The sequence below is a fragment of the Tursiops truncatus genome, chromosome 6, assembly GCF_011762595.2.
Source record: "Tursiops truncatus isolate mTurTru1 chromosome 6, mTurTru1.mat.Y, whole genome shotgun sequence".
NCBI lineage: Eukaryota > Metazoa > Chordata > Mammalia > Artiodactyla > Delphinidae > Tursiops > Tursiops truncatus.
In genome coordinates, this window is record NC_047039.1 from 22,495,246 (window position 1) to 22,510,551 (window position 15,306).

At 53.7% G+C, this 15,306-nt stretch overlaps 1 protein-coding gene across 11 annotated transcripts in view; it reads left to right on the forward strand.

The window, feature by feature from the left end:
• Positions 1–15,306, forward strand: part of SEMA4D (semaphorin 4D) — a 105,310-nt gene that overhangs the window by 44,079 nt on the left and 45,925 nt on the right. For 2 of the 11 annotated variants that reach the window (XM_073805881.1, XM_019936277.3), the window contains exons 1-2: positions 1,042–1,143; positions 1,727–1,794. The exons of 6 other annotated variants lie outside the window; for them this stretch is intronic. The gene's annotated coding sequence lies outside the window, so the exon portion shown is untranslated. Of the gene's footprint in view, positions 1–1,041; positions 1,144–1,726; positions 1,795–15,306 lie in introns of those variants that run through there. 3 more of the 11 variants (XM_073805879.1, XM_019936279.3, XM_073805880.1) reach the window with 2 other exon arrangements.

The window sequence follows — 15,306 nt, forward strand, 5'->3', positions numbered from 1 at the left end:
GCCTGTTTGTCTTCCATTTTCCAACTTTACATTGGTAGTGACTGTATGTACAGTGTGTTTCGATAGCAGATGAAGGAACCGCACCCCCTTGCTGAGCTCTGTGTTCACAATGAGATGTTACAGGACTGTTCTTATATATGCACTCATGACTGCGTGTCCACATTTACATGTGTCTCATGGCTCCTGGGCAGAGGAAGATTTGGGTGGACACACGGTGGTTGTGCTGCCAGGGGCAGTGGGCACAAAGGTATGGTGGAGGTTGGAGGGAGGGCCAGGTGGAAAGGGGCACAACGACCATCGCATTGCATAAAATTACTCCTCTGCACATGCAGAATTTTTAAAGATCATTAAACAAGTGAAATAGTAGTGTCCAAGGGAAAAGGCACTAAACAGAGAACAAGTTTATCATGGGGGGAGTGAAAAGATAATACGTTGCACTGGCTCCACCATTGTGTCGGGAACTTGCCATGGTGTGGCTTTTCTCTGGGTGTGGGTGCTAGTACTCTGCACTTGGTGGGGCATGTGTGTACGTGGTGGGGTGCATGTGCCCTTGGCGTGTGTGAATGCGGCTGTTCCCAGGTACCCCGTGTCTGCCGGCTGCCCTTAGGAGCTCACACCTGAGCACTGACTCGGGCCCTCTGAGCAGCAGTGCTCTGTTTCCCCACGTGTCCTCTGTGTCCCCCAAACACCCTCTGTGCCCAAGCTCCCACTGTGCTGCCCAAGCTGGCCTGGCTGCACCCACACTGGGAGCCTGGTGTGGTCAGGGCCTGTGCTGACCCTCTTGTGGCCCTAGCCCCGCCCACACTGCAGGTGGAGGTGTGCCTTGAGCTGCATACACCTCACCCCACACAGGATGACAACAGACTCACAGAAGGAAGCTGGGCTCAGCAGAAGAGGGGGTGGGGTGGGGCGGGGGGAGGGTGTAGGTGCTGCAGGCCTAGGGCTGTCGTGTCACCCTGCCTTGCGAAGGTCCTCCTTTGGCAGCTGGTGGTGGCCCAGCCTGCTTCTCGGGTGGCAGCCACGGGTGGGTAGGGTGCAGGATACACTGTGCAGGCGGGCTCATTTGTCCCCCAGACACCTGGGTGGCTGGAGGCTCTGCAGGAACAACTGGACCGTGCACACCTGCTGTGCAGTCAGTGGAAGGTGAACCAGGTGCCTTCCTGTGGGTGGAGGGCAGGCCCCGTGGGAAGGAGGGAGGAGGGTGGGGGGCAGTTGGCGCTGCTGCAGGGGTGGTGTCTGCCCGCTGTTAGGCGTGCTCCTCCTGGGTGACTCGGGTCCTCTAGACTCGGGCTTGGCTGCTTGTGACAGGGTTTGCAGACAGTCCTGGCACACCGAGGGGTGGGTGTTTGCCTGGTGCACTTGAACCAGGTCCTAGGGCTGATCCAGGGTCTGTGCCTGGTGGTCTGTCTGCTTCCTTACTGGGAAGGGGTGAGGAGGGCGGGCCAAGGACCCCGGCCATGCCGGGCAGTGTCTAGTGCTGACCCCTCCAGGCCTGCATGGCTCTTAACCCCCCACAAGTGGGTTTTGACACAAGAGCTCTAGGCGGGGAGGGTGTGTGGTGCTGATTCTTTGCCAGCTGTTGGGTGCCTGCAGAAGAGAAACTCATCTGTCTTTCCAAATTTCACCTTGGACTCCGTACTTCCAGCCAGCAGAGGAGGTGGCCCTGGCTGGGCAGTTTCTTCTGATGTTTCAGATCGCGCTGACACTTTGCCTCTCCTTGCTGCAGGCACCCCGCTCCTGAGATTCTGCAGGCACTTGGCTTCCTTATAATTCCTCCTGTGCTGCTGTGACCAAGTAAGAAGTTCAGTGCTCCTTGCAGAGCTTTTTATACTTAATAGACACTGGGGAGCTTGAGAACATGAAGCCACTCCTTCTGCGCCTATGGGACTGTGGGTGGGTGCCGGGCAGCTCCTTGGCCTCTGTCCCACAGAGCCCCTCCCACTGCTGTGGCACTGACCATGACCCAGGCCACACAGGGGAAGTAAACCTAGTTGGGGCCCAGAGGCTGTGGCCGGCAGGGGTGGGAAGGACGTGTGACGCACTCCCGGTGGCCTGGCCGGGGAGGGGGCGTTAGCAACATGCGAGCTCGCCAGCCTCGCCTGTGACAGTCAGCAAGTCCATACCTGCACGATGCGGGCATGTGCACATCGAGCTGCGTGTCCAGTGGGGAGGAGAGACGTTTAAACCCAGCTGTGGGGCGTGTGCCCTGGGAGGCGCTGTCGGTCCCCCACGTCTGCCTCCTCCCTGCCCTGCTGGGTGATAGCCCCCTGTGTGAGGAGTCATCCTACTGCCAGCCCCCAGCCCTTTGTCCCAGCGGTGGAGCCTGTTGCTGCGGGGCTGCTCAGAGGCCACAGTTTAATGGGATTTTAGTGCAGGTCCAGGTAGGAAAGCTGGAAACAGAAAGCACTGGCCTGGTGTGGAGGTGGACATGGTGAGAGCGACCCAGGAGTTATGCCCGCAGGAAGCAGCCTTGATGGCAGGTGGGCTGAGGGGGCCAGGCGTTTGGGACCCTACAGCCCTGAGAAGGAAGCCCTAGTTCTGGGCGGGAGGTGATTTGTGCCCTCTCACTCTTCCTGCCTCTGGGCTCCCTTTGCCCCCTTCTCGTGGTGGGGGCATCCTGACACAGCCTGGCCCCAGGCCAGAGCCCAGGGTCACCCTTATGTTATCAGCATTCTGGCCGCATCTCTCTTCTGGCTTTGGCCCTGATGTGCTGGGCTCTCGCCTCAGCACCTTTGGGTTGTCTGCCTGGAAACGCATGTTTCCCCCAACTGGATGATGGCTCATCCACCACTCATACCCCTGAAAGTCCCCAGGGTGACCTGTCCATTGCACAGACCCTCCTGAGAGTACCCAAGATGGCATGTCCACCAGGCAGACCCCCTGAGAGCCCCCATGATGGTCTGTCCATCGTGGCCTCCTTTTTTCTGGAAAATCAGGGACATGTTACCCAGAGGGTATTGGGCCACATTTGAAGGGTGTGGAGGATGCCCTGAGTGGCTGATATGTGGAAGGTGCCCGAGCAGAGGACGGGGCCAAAGGGGTCAGCGTGGCTGGGAACAGCAGTGTGTAGGGTGTGTACAGGTGAGGGGCTCTAGGAGAGAAGCTCCATGTCCTGGGTGACCCACACAGGGAGGATCAGGTCAGAGGGCAGGTGATGACCACTGGGCCTCCATTGTCTGTCTGGACTGTTCTTGGTGAGACAGAAGGCAGGCTGGTTTGTCCCTGGCGCTTTTGCTCACCCTAGCTGGCTCTTGGCAGCTGTGACCAAGGCCATGCACTGACTGCAGAATTATTATACGGAGCATTCTTGAGCCAAATAAGGTTGTATTCATGCTTAAAATTGATGCTAAGATGTGGTGAGCTTGAACATAGGTCAGCTGGTTTTCATTTGACCTAAGTTTGTGCATTTGGTTCTTTGCTAACTTTTTGTAAAGGTGCAAGTACCTGTAAATAGGTTTATAAAAATAGACACTTCTCTTGCTGTTTACCATAAATTGAATCGACCTGTTGATACACTCTGGGGCCTGAGTGGGCTGCAGAGATCTTGAGATTGGTCTGCTGAGCTAGTGCTGATCAGAGGAGCACCTTTTCAGTGGAAGCGGAATTAAATTTTGCATCTCGTTATTTGCGGAAGGCAAAGGCTGCTGTTTGAAACCCTTAGCCTCTTGTTTGGTACCTTAATTTTTTTGTGAACTCTTTAATCACAGAAGAAAAGTGTTTCCTCAAGTGTTTCCTTTTTTTTAAGATACAGATTTTATTTTTTTAAATTTTTTAAAATTAATTAATTTTTTTTGGCTGCGTTGGGTCTTCGTTGCTGCATGCGGGCTTTCTCTAGTTGCAGGGAGCGGGGTGCTCCTCTTCGTTGTGGTGCACAGCCTTCTCGTTGCTGTGGCTTCTCTTGTTACCGAGCGCAGTCTATAGGACATGCGGACTTCAGTAGTTGCGGCGCACGGGCTCAGTAGTTGTGGCTCATGGGCTGTAGAGCGCAGGCTCAGTAGTTGTGGCGCTCGGGCTTAGTTGCTCTGTGTCATGTGCGATCTTCCCGGACCAGGGATCGAACCCGTGTCTCCTGCATTGGCAGGCGGATTCTTAACCACTGCGCCACCAGGGAAGCCCCCAAGTGTTTCTTTTAATGTTACTGCTACTTTAAGAAAATTGCCTTCAGAGCTAATCATCTTCGTAGGCAATTTACAGACCAGAGTGGTTTTGACTCGCAGCAAGCAGACCTTAAAGGATTCAAAGAAACTCTGTTTTTTAAAAACATATAGGTCATATATTATAAGTCTATGAAAATATTCTAAAATTGTAAAGCATGTTGCAGACTACAATACATAAGTTATATATAATTCTAGTCAATGAGTATAAAGAATATTTCAGTCCATTGCCTCAAAATATCTTTAAAGCCAGAAACGTTCGTGTTTCTCATGAACAAAATAAAGTGTTTTCATAATGCTGGTTTGACTGGAGCAGCTTTTAACTCATGATGGGATAGATTAATATTTTCCCGAATTTCATGAGCCCAGCTCTGTCACTAGCTGAGGGTCACAGTCACCTGGCTCCATCGACCAAGTCACGGAGCATGTCTTCTTGGACTTTTGATGGGAACCATCACAAGGCCCTGGGAGGCTCTGGAAGTCGACCCCAAGCCATCCCAGGGCGTGGCGTTCCCAGAGCCCACCACAGCTGTGGCCCTCCTGCTTCTCCTGCATCTTGTCTCCAAGCCTGCAGGTCAGGGCATTGTCACCAAAGGCTCTGAGGGAGAGGAAGGTATGAGAGGTCACGGGACGGGTGCCTGGGTCAGGTGGGGCTGCTCCCTGCAGAGTCTGCATCACTGCCCCTTGTCACAGTCTTCCTGCATCTGGCGCAGACTGACCCCCTCCCACTGCCTCTGTGGCTCATTAGGAACCATCCAGTTAGAAAGGGCAGAGGCCATCGTGCTGGCAGCTGCCTGGGCGCTGTTTGTTTCAGCAGGTGGGATGGACCTGGTTGCTGTGTTTAAGGGATTTTAGAGTTGAGGTCTGGGACAGAGCAAGTTACTGTCCTGCTGGGGCAGGGCATGGACCTCTCATACAGTGTAGCTCCGTCCGTCAGATGGGTGCGGCCAGTCCCAATCCAGTTTATGGCTGAGGCTCAGACACCCAGTGTGCATGGCAGTCATCTGTGTCTGCCCACATCACGACCCAGCTTCCTTCAGCCCAGGACTTGTCAGCCAGTCCTCTGTCCTGGTGGCCGCATAACCAGAGGTAGACACCAGAGTCTGTGCCTGTTGCAGGCAGCACATGTGGGTTGGCGCCTGCTGTCACCAGATACCGCTGTGTCCCAGGCCCGTGTCCTCCCCTCATGGAGCCCAGAGTTGCTCATGGCAGCAGCAGAGGTGCAGGTGCTGCATTTTGGGGAAGGGGGAGGTTGGTGTGGTGCTGGGTGCCGGTTGGAAGCCGTATCTGGGAGGCTGAGCCTGCGATGTCTGCCCATCTCCTCGCGTTTGTTCACGACCATGTGTGGGCACCACCATCCCCACGCTGTGCCCCCTTCCAGCCCCCGCGGGGGACGGCCAGTGCCACACTGGTGCTCGTGTGCCCCCGCCCAGCCAACCCCACAGACGGGGTGGCGGTCCCAGGCCCGCTCATGGGAGGATGTGCCGATGGGCAGTGGTCAGGAGACAGAAGAGGCGCTCCTTTACCAGCACTTCTTCCCGCATTGGTTTTTGGCCAGCGGTGCAGAGGTGCTCTGCACACACCACGTCCCCATTCACCCTCGTTGCCACCTTGCAGCCACCACATGACCAGATGCCACGACTCTCCCTGTTTTCAAGGCTGGACACTGACTCTTGGAGGGGCTGAGGGGCTTGCCCGGGGCCCTGCAGGGGAGCCAGGAAGAAGGGCAGCTTCCCATTCTCGCCCCGGATCCCAGAGGCCCTCGGTGACTGCGTGGCCAGGCCTGTGTGATCCCTGGGCACCGAGGGGCGCGCCCTTGGCAGGACCCCTCCCCCCTCCCTGCAGGGCTCTAAGGGCCTTTCTTCTTGGGGACAGGAGCTCCTGCCTCCTCCTCCCTCGGCCTGGGCTGGCCCTGCCCGCCCCCCTGAATGAGCCCACACAGGAGAACAATCGGGCCCACATCGATGGAGCACAGCCGACCATTGAAAGGGACAAGAATGGGGCAAGCGTGTTCCATGGCCCGAGGGAGGCTCACTGCGGGGCCTGTCCCGCTGCTGAACGGCGCCTTGTCGTGGCCCCAGTGGGCCCAGCTGCCCGTGGCCCGTCCCTGTGGCCCCACCCGGGCTGCACCCTGGAGACCCAGGTGTCGGCACAGACGCCCTGGGCAACAGAGCTCCCCGTGAGGATGGGGCGGCCAGGCCAGACCGCATCCTGAGCGCCATCCTGCCCGTGGCCAGGGTGTGGTCAGGGAGCCGGCGGCAAGTGTGGCCCCGGGAGAGGGGAGGCCACCGGGCCTGGCAACAGGGGCTTGGCTCTTTAGGGTTTGCTGCCAAGAGGCTCAGCATTTTCTTTTCTTCCTTTCTTTTTTCCAGATGGTATGATTTGTTATTTCCTACTAGAAGAATCCAGGAGGATCTATAAACTACCGGGTAGAAGAATGTGTAAAAATCAGAGTTTGGTTTTTTAGTTCTGAGTGCCTGACATGTGGCACCTTGTTTAATCCTCTCAATAATTGGGATGAGTTCCAGTCATCCCCATTTCATTGACGAGGAGATGTGTACAGTAAGGCTGAGTACTTAGTGCATCCCAGCATCTTCTTACTATTCGTGCGATGGGGTTTTGTTTTCCCACTTCTCACGGCTCAGTTGAATGGGAGCGGGCTGAGTAAGCAGGCAGGTGTCCTTCTATCCCCCCACCCGAGTGACCAGGGCCTGAATGACCAGTCACTCTTCTAGAGGACTGGAGGAGTTTGTCTGTGAGAAGTCCATCTGTCCATGCAGTAGGTCAGCAGGCGTCCAGGGCTGAGGCTGTGATGCAGGGCAGGTACTCTGCTGGCCAGGAGAGGCTCCTGGGTCCTTTACTTGGGCAGCTGATTCAGGTCCCTGTGGATGTGTCACAGCAGATGTGGATATGGGGCAGGGAGTCGTTTGTCACCTCCCTTTATTGTTTGGATTGCTTAGGTCTCTTGGTTTCTCCCTTTCATGTGTGCTTGGTAAGAAGCCGATGAAGGCCACGGGCCTTGAGTCCAGTCGGACTCAAGTGTGTGAAAGTCCGAGAACTGGGGAGGGCTCTGTCCCTGGGGGTCCAGAACGGGGTGGGGTGGCCAGAGACACACCAGAAATTCTGCCGTGCCAGCTTGAAAAAGCTGCCTGGGCTTAAGGGCCTCATAAAAAGAGACAGTGGCGGGAAAGTGCCCAGGCTGGGAACTGTGGAGGGAGAGTTCTGAGATTAGAATTAACATAGGAATAGGGCTGTGAATGGGGGTGTTTGTAAATCCTTCCAAAATTGGGATAAAATTTGCATCTGAATGACTCATCAAGTCAAGATTACCTTGGAATGTGTGGTTTCCTTCTTATTTTCTAGTTCCTATTAACAATCATTTGCATTTTTATTCAACCAGCATTCTTAAAATACATGCTACTTTACAATTGCCCTCATCCTGACTTTTCCTAGCCTGGATTTCTGTGTTGGCATCTCCAACGCTGTCTGACCTCATGGAGGGTGTGCAGGAGTGGCATTCTCCCCTCTCAGCGGCCCCCATCCAACACGGCACCTACGTGGACTCTTAGCTCTCAGGCCAGCTGGCTAACTCAGCCCTCAAAAGCAGATGGGTCTTGTTTGGAGTTCCCAGTATTAAAAAAGTAAATCTTAATTACTTTTCAGTATCAAGAAATTGGGAGACCACCTAAAAACCTTATTTTTTTCTAGGAGAAAAATTAAGAATTGTGCCCTTGTAGGGCCACATTACTGAATGGCAGTAGGGCTCTGCTAGGGGGTCTGCAGGTCCCTAAACACGTCTACATTCTAGTCCCTGGAGTGACTGTGTTGCCTTACACGGTAAAGGGACTTTGCAGATGTGATTTAAGTTAAGGATCTTGAGATAGGGAGATTATCCTGGTTTATCTGGGTAGGCCCTCAATGTAATCACAGGATCGTAATAAGAGAGTCAGAAGGGCAGAGAAGAGAGAAGATACTGTGCTGCTGGCATAGGGGAGGAAGAACTTTTCCTCTGCTCTTAGGTTCGGTGATTGGGGCCTGTGAATTAAACTGACAGCAGATTAAAGGGGCGAAAGGCATACAAAATTTAATATTGTTATATGCACAGGGACTTCACACGAAAGAAGTAAAAACCCAAAGAAGCAGTTAAACTTGGGTCTTATATATTACTTTAACAAAGGGCAATAAATTTTGAAGTGACAAGACGAAGGAAAGGGGGGTTGGGTCCCTAGGGATAGTAAATTGTGGGAAGGTGACTAGGAAGCATATGGTAGATAAAGGATGTTGAGTAAGGTTAATTATGCAGACTCATCTCAGTGTCATCTCCGGTACACTTTTACAGAGAGAATTTATGTCCTGCTTTTAGGCAAATGGGGGAGGGCAGGGAGCTTTTCTTGTATCTGCTGTTCTCAGTTGCCTTCAGCTCAAAATAATCCTTATGCTCAAGCGGGCTCTTTGGCCTGTGCTCTTCACTAGCTTTAAGGTAGAGGAATGGGCCACCAGCCAAGGAATGCAGGAGGCCTTTGGAAGCTGTAAAAGGCAAGGTAACAATTCTTCACAGAACCTCCAGAAGGAATGCAACCAGCTCTTGAATTCTAGCCCAGTGAGTCCCATGTCAGACTTCTGACCTCCAGAACAGTTGGGATAATAAATGTATGCTGTTTTAAGTCACCAAGTTTGTGGTATTATTTTACAGCAGCCATAGGAAACCAACGTAGGTCCGTTAAGATGCGGTTTTGTGCTAAGAGGACTTCACAATCACTTATGGAGACAAGACAAATGAAACCATTATTGACCAGCAAAGAAAATGTAAAATCTAGTGTGAAATTGTGTCATGTAGACCAGTGGTATTCAAACTTTAGGTAAGAAGTACCTAGAGGGCTTAAGCAGACATAGCTTGTGCAAACTTGGAATGCTGCTGGGGGACCGTGAATGTGCCCGAGGACTCCGCTGCTGCTACTGCTGGCCTGGCATGGAGCTTTGCATCACCTTCTAGTCTGCAGGTGCTGCAGGGGTTTAGAGCAGCTCAGAAGCAGCTGGAAGTCCTGCTGGGTTGCAAAGGGCAGTAGGATTTAACAACAGGAGGGAAGGAGGAGGTGGTGTGTCTTGGGGGACTTGGACGGTGGGAGCAGGAAGTGTGCTGGCGCTCTGCCCTGACCTCAGCTGCACTGAGAAGGAGCCCCCTGCTCGGGGGCAGGATCAGTCATCCCTGGTCCAGCGTCTCTTCCTGCCCAGGGACCTGACCGAGCGTGCACTGTACATGAGGCACTCATGCGTTCAGGGCCAGGCGAGCAGCCATGGTCCCCAGGCATGCAGTACGGAGAGGACAGAGGACAGTGTGAACAGGGCAGGAGGAGTGCCTTCCCAGGTGCCCAGCAGGAGAAGTGAGCAGGACCCCGCAGCCAACCCCCTCCTCGGTGCTGTCCGGGCTGCTGCTGGTTTAAGGTGCAGGGCCCAGCAGCCTGGCTCTGGGTGCCTTGGTGCCCCCGGCCCTGCCTCTGGTTGGATTATGCCCTGTCACAGACCTTCTTTGTGTCCTCTCCAGTGACACAGTTTAGCTTATGTGACCTTTTTTTTTTTTTTTTTTTTTGCGGTACGTGGGCCTCTCACTGTTGTGACCTCTCCCGTTGCGGAGCACAGGCTCCAGACACACAGGCTCAGCGGCCATGGCTCACGGGCCCTGCTGCTCCGCGGCATGTGGGATCTTCCCAGACCAGAGTACGAACCCATGTCCCCTGCATCGGCAGGCGGACTCTCAACCACTGCGCCACCAGGGAAGCCCTATGCGACCTTTAAATTCAACAAACTACCCCAGTTGGACTTTAGATTCAAGCCCCTTCTTCTGCTGTGGCTTGGGACCTGGGACGCATCTTTTCCAGCTTATATGTTTCTGTGGGATTTAGTGTCTTAGCCCCTCAATAGGGCTACTGGTTTCGAGAAGCATCTGTGTGGCTCTAGATTAGCTTTGTGCCAGCCAGGCCAGTGGATTCATTTCCTTTATGGCTGTTTTTGGCTTGTTCTGTATAATTTCCTGAAAGTTAGAAGGTCTGAGTATTACGCCAGCACCCCCCTCCCTACCCTACCCGTTCTTGCTGGGTTGGGTGTGCAGGATGCCGTACCCCTGGACTCTGTGAACTTGGGTTTTGGTGGGAGTGCCCTCTCTGGGGTGGGATTTGACTGTGCTCTCGGCTGTGTGTGTGGGGGGGGTGGGTTTAATGCAGGAACAAGCTTTTGGAAATGGTTACACTTTCCGCCAGAGGTACTGTTGATATCATCCCCTTTCAGGTAAAGACTGTATCAGAAACTTTTCCCAGACCCTACCGAGGTAAAGTCTCTTTCCCAACAAACCATGAGAGCCAGTGCAGGTGTCTGAGGCGCCTGGAGCTGTGGGCACTGCTCCCGCTGTCCCCGTGTGAGCCTCACTCTGGTGCGCCGGCAAGGCCAGGGGATGCCTCTCCTGGCCTTGGCTTTCACAGGTTGGCTCTGGGCAACCCAAGTGCCCTCCTCCCTTCCACGGGTCTTCTTACTCTTTCTGCTGTGGAGTATGAATGTTAGGTCACTGCATGAGGCAGCTGCTCTTGTCAGCAGCACCTGTCCCAAGATGTCCTCCGGTAAGCAGGTGCCGCCCTGCAGGGTGACATCTTTTAGGATAGGACATGAGAGTCACAGGCTGAGATCAGTGCTGCTTGGAGGTGTGCAGAAGAGGTGGATTTCTTCAGGCGCCAAGGACAAAGCTCCTTCCCTCTCTGATCAGTTTCTTTGGGGAAAAGTTGTTGTCGAAAGAGCAAAACGTGAAACTTGGCAGAGTTGGTGTGTGTGTTTTGTTTTTTTTTTTAATTAATTAATTTATTTATTTTTGGCTGCGTTGGGTCTGCGTTGCTGCGTGCGGGCTTTCTCCAGTTGCGGCGAGCGGGGGCTACTACTCTTTGTTGCAGTCCGAGGGCTTATCATTGCAGTGGCTTCTCTTGTTGCGGAGCACGGGCTCTAGGTGCACGGGCTTCAGTAGTTGTGGCGTACAGGCTTAGTTGCTCCGAGGCATGTGGGATCTCCGAGGCAGGAATCGAACCCGTGTCCCCTGCATTAGCAGGTGGAGTCTTATCCACTGTGCAACCAGGCAAGTCCCAGCAGAATTGGTTTTTTATGGCTGCTGCCCTTAGCAGGATTCGGCAGCTACAGTGTGATGATCTTGTTAAAGGCTTAGCAAATGGCCCAGGCCATTCCGTGGTAGATTTTAATATCATCTGTGACATTAGTGGTTACCGTCTCTCGTGCCAAGTGCTGTCATAATAACCCACGTACTTTTTGAGGCCAGCTCTGTCTTACAGCTCAGAATCCGAGGGGCTCAGGGGTTAAATAGCTGGCCTGGGTCACACAGCTGGTACGGGGACGCAGAGCTCAAACCCAGGCAGCTGGGCCCAGCACCCGGACTAATTTACGTCTCTCTTGTTGGGTAAATGGACGGGTCAGACTTGATGGGGCAGGGCGGCACAGATGCAGAGGGGAACGTGGTGTGACTGGGACATGGAGACACGGGTAACTAGAGTCGTGCTGGGGATTTGAAAGTGCAGATTCTGGTCTGGCTGAGGACTGGAAGTCCTCGAATGCGGCTGTGAGGATGGCAGGACTGCACTCTTGGGGGGACTCAGGGCCACCTTCCCCTTCGCTGTGGGGTGGCCTAGGGGCAAACAGACTGAAAGAATCTGGAGAAGCTGCTGTTGTTTGGAAATGACATGATTGTTTTGTAAGAAAAGTACTGAAAAATGCATTTCCTAATGTAAAAAAATGAGAAGATACAGAAAAGTCTAAAGAAAATATTTAAAGATGCCCCAGAAGTCCCCTGCCCAGAACTGAGCACCTCCCGCACCTGCCTCCTCTCCGCCTCCGACAGGCGATCATGGCCAGCTTGCCTGGTGCCCTGGGCTCCAAGATCAGGTGCAGTTGGCCCCAGAGAGCTCCCCTGCAAAGGCAGGTAATGCTGCCCTGTTGGGATCAGGGACTGAGCTCCAGCGAGCGCTTGGAATAGTGATGCCCACACCCTTCTGGGCATGAGCTTTCCTGGCTATTTTTTTTACATGAATAAGCTTACATTTAAGTGCTGTTTTATCGTCTCCTCTTTGCATTTAATAATGTATTGTGTTCATCCGTGTTTGTCAACAAGCATTAACTTGATGGCAGAGCGTGCTATAATATTATTATTTATTTAGCCAGTTCCTGATGAGTGTACATTTAGATTATAAATTCTTATTTTCGTTAAAGTGACATGGAGGTAAAGATTCCTGGGCTGGCATCCTTTTGAACTTGTAGGATTGCTGAGTCCGAGGAAAGAAGCGTGGCAGAGCTTGTTAGACTCCTCCAGAAAGCCAGGCCCAGCTCCGCCCTCACCAGTGAGCAATAACTGTTGTAGGTCCCCTTGGCCTGGAAAGACGTGGTCCACGGGCTGTGCTGCTGGCCAGGTGCCAGCTCCTGCCAGGGTCGGGGTGTGGGGGGAGGCTTGGCAGCCTGGCAGCAGGCACCTCCAGGAAGGCAGTAAGTTGTTTTCCACTGAAGACTGAGGGGCTTGTAATCCACTGATGGTGGGTTCCGTGCATGAGCGGGAGGGAGGGAGGGGGGTTACCCAGCGTGGCTCTCCTGGTTTTTGGAGAGAGCAGAGAGATGCCCCAGGGACCTCGCAGGGTAGGGGGCCGGGGCAGGGATGGGCTGGGCAAGCTGGAGCAGAAGCTTCAAGTTTCTGGTCTGCAAGTTGGGAGAGCCTTGTTATGTATGTCCTCGCCTCTGAGTAATCCCCTCCCTGTGGCTGAAATGTTTCTAGAAACTTCTGTCATCCGTGGATGCTTTGGGTGTGGTTGCCATCCCAAGCCTGAAGCCTGTCCTGGGCAGCCTCCTGCAGAGCCACCCACTGGGTGCCCCCCTCTGACCACAGGTCAGGGTGAAGCAGCAACTTCGGAAATGTCTTTTCCAAAGTGTTGTAGTTATGGAGTTGGTTTTTTTTTGTTGTTGTTGTTAACATAGTTCTTATTTATTTGTTTATTTTTAAATTAATTTTTATTGGAGTATAGCTGTTTTACAATGTTGTGTTAGTTTCTACCGTACAGCAGAGTGAATCGCCTATATGTATACATATATCCCCTCTTTTTTGGATTTCCTTCCCATTCAGGTCACCACAGAGCACTGAGTAGAGTTCCCTGTGCTATACAGTAGGTTCTCATTAGTTATCTATTTTATACATACTATGAATAGTGTATACATGTCAATCCCCGTTTCCCAATTCCTCCCATCTCCCTCTCCCCTTTGGTTGTAGTTATAGAATTTTTAATGAGGTGGTATTGTCAGTTGAGTTTGTCCCGTCTAGCAGAATGTCCCGTCTGAAACAGCTTGACATTGAACAGAAACCACATTCTTCTGAGCATGAAAGTAGTCCCTCTTCATTCACTGTGCAGGCTGCAGTTTGTGTGAATTATTTCATTTCACTCTTACGCCTTTTTTTTAAGCTAGCAAGAAATGATGGGTAGTGTGCACTCCTGCCTGACCTAGTTAGCAAAGTGCATTTCTTTGGAAAGGGCGTGCTTCCCGGACTGCCCTGGGGAAAGGCATCTCCTGGAGGTGGGGACATGTGGATGGCCTGGAGATTGAGATGCAGCCGCCGTCCTTGGCCAGAACCATCCTTTACAAAGTGTCTGCTGGGCTCCTAACTTGGAACAAGTTGAGATTTTGATGAGAAACTGGATTTAAATAAGCCCAGTTAGGCAGATGTGTTTACTAACGTGATGTGATCCACCTAGGTCAGGGTCTCCGACGTGGGAGTGGGGAAATTTCTGCTTTCCAGCCCTGAGGAGTGTGGCGAGGTGACGTGGGGAGCAGGCCTGGGGTGAGACGGTGGGTTTCAGACGCTTGACCCCACTGCTCGACACAGATGTGGCTTCTGAAAGTTTCCAGCCCTTTGTACTCTTATCTGCGAATATCTGATGATGAACACGGTTGCTGGAAGGAAGAATCCCTGTGAGACGGCAGTGTATTCCTGGGGTCATAGGTGGCCTGACTCACTCTGTTCCTGGCCCCGCCCTGGGAAGGCTCTTGCAGTGATAATGGGGAAGTCAGCGCTACCCCTTGCATCTGCTTGGCTTCTCACAGGTGACGAGTGACGCTAAGAATAGAGGTAACCAGGGGGAGATGGTGTGGCTGCTGGCTGCGGGGCCCCTGGTGGGTAGGGGGAGCTGCCTCCAGACCTGCGTCAGGTGGTCAGGTGCCTGGTGACTATTGCTGCGGAAGGAGCTGGGGCCACTTGGCTGTTGGTGCCCTGGCTTGGCGCTGCTTCCTGGGCCTGAGATGAATGACTTCTACCCAGGGGCACCTCCCTGCCCCTCCTTATCAATTTCCAGACCCAGGGCTTTGGGGGGCTTTGAGGCACCCGGAGGCTGAGAAGGACGCCAGGGGGCTGATGGAAGGTAGGCAGGGCCGGGCCAAGCCAGCCCTGAGGGAAGCCCCATTGGCCGCTGACAAGGTCAAAGGTCAGGATGAGAATTCTGCTTTTCCTGGTATCCCCACAGCCAGCCCAGAGTTGGAGCTCATTTTCTGCTCTTCTGGGAGCACTTCCTCCCTGGGGACGCCCATCACCCCACACCTAGAGGAAGGGCTGGTGTGAGTGCTGTCAGGGTCCCAGTGCAGGGGAAAGCGCCGTCCTGGTAGAGGTGGACGGCCGGACAGGGCTGAGAGCTGTCTGTGTCTCTGTTTCCTCCTGTCTGAAATGAAGGGCCAAGTCCTCGGGGGCTCTGAGGATTTACCAGGTTGACATGTGTGCAGCTCTGAGAGGCGTGCCTGGAGTCTGGCCCAGGATTCCCACCGTCTGCTCTGCTGCCCAGCGCCCACCTGGGTGGCTGCAGGTATGCCCGGCCCCCATATCTGTGCCTGGACTTGGCCCTCAGCAGGTGCTCACAGGCCTGCCTGAGTCCCTCGCTGTGTCCAACATGCAGTGACTCAGATGTCCCCAGCAGGGACCTGACTGGTGGCACCGAGTGTAGAGCCCAGAGGGCAGCTGTGGCAGTGGGGGTGGCAGTGTCCTGAATCCGTGACAGCTGGGAGCATAAGGAAGTACCTTCATGGGAAGTGGTGCCCACACTGCCCAGGAGGATCTGTCTAGACCACGTCCTTCTCTGTGGTC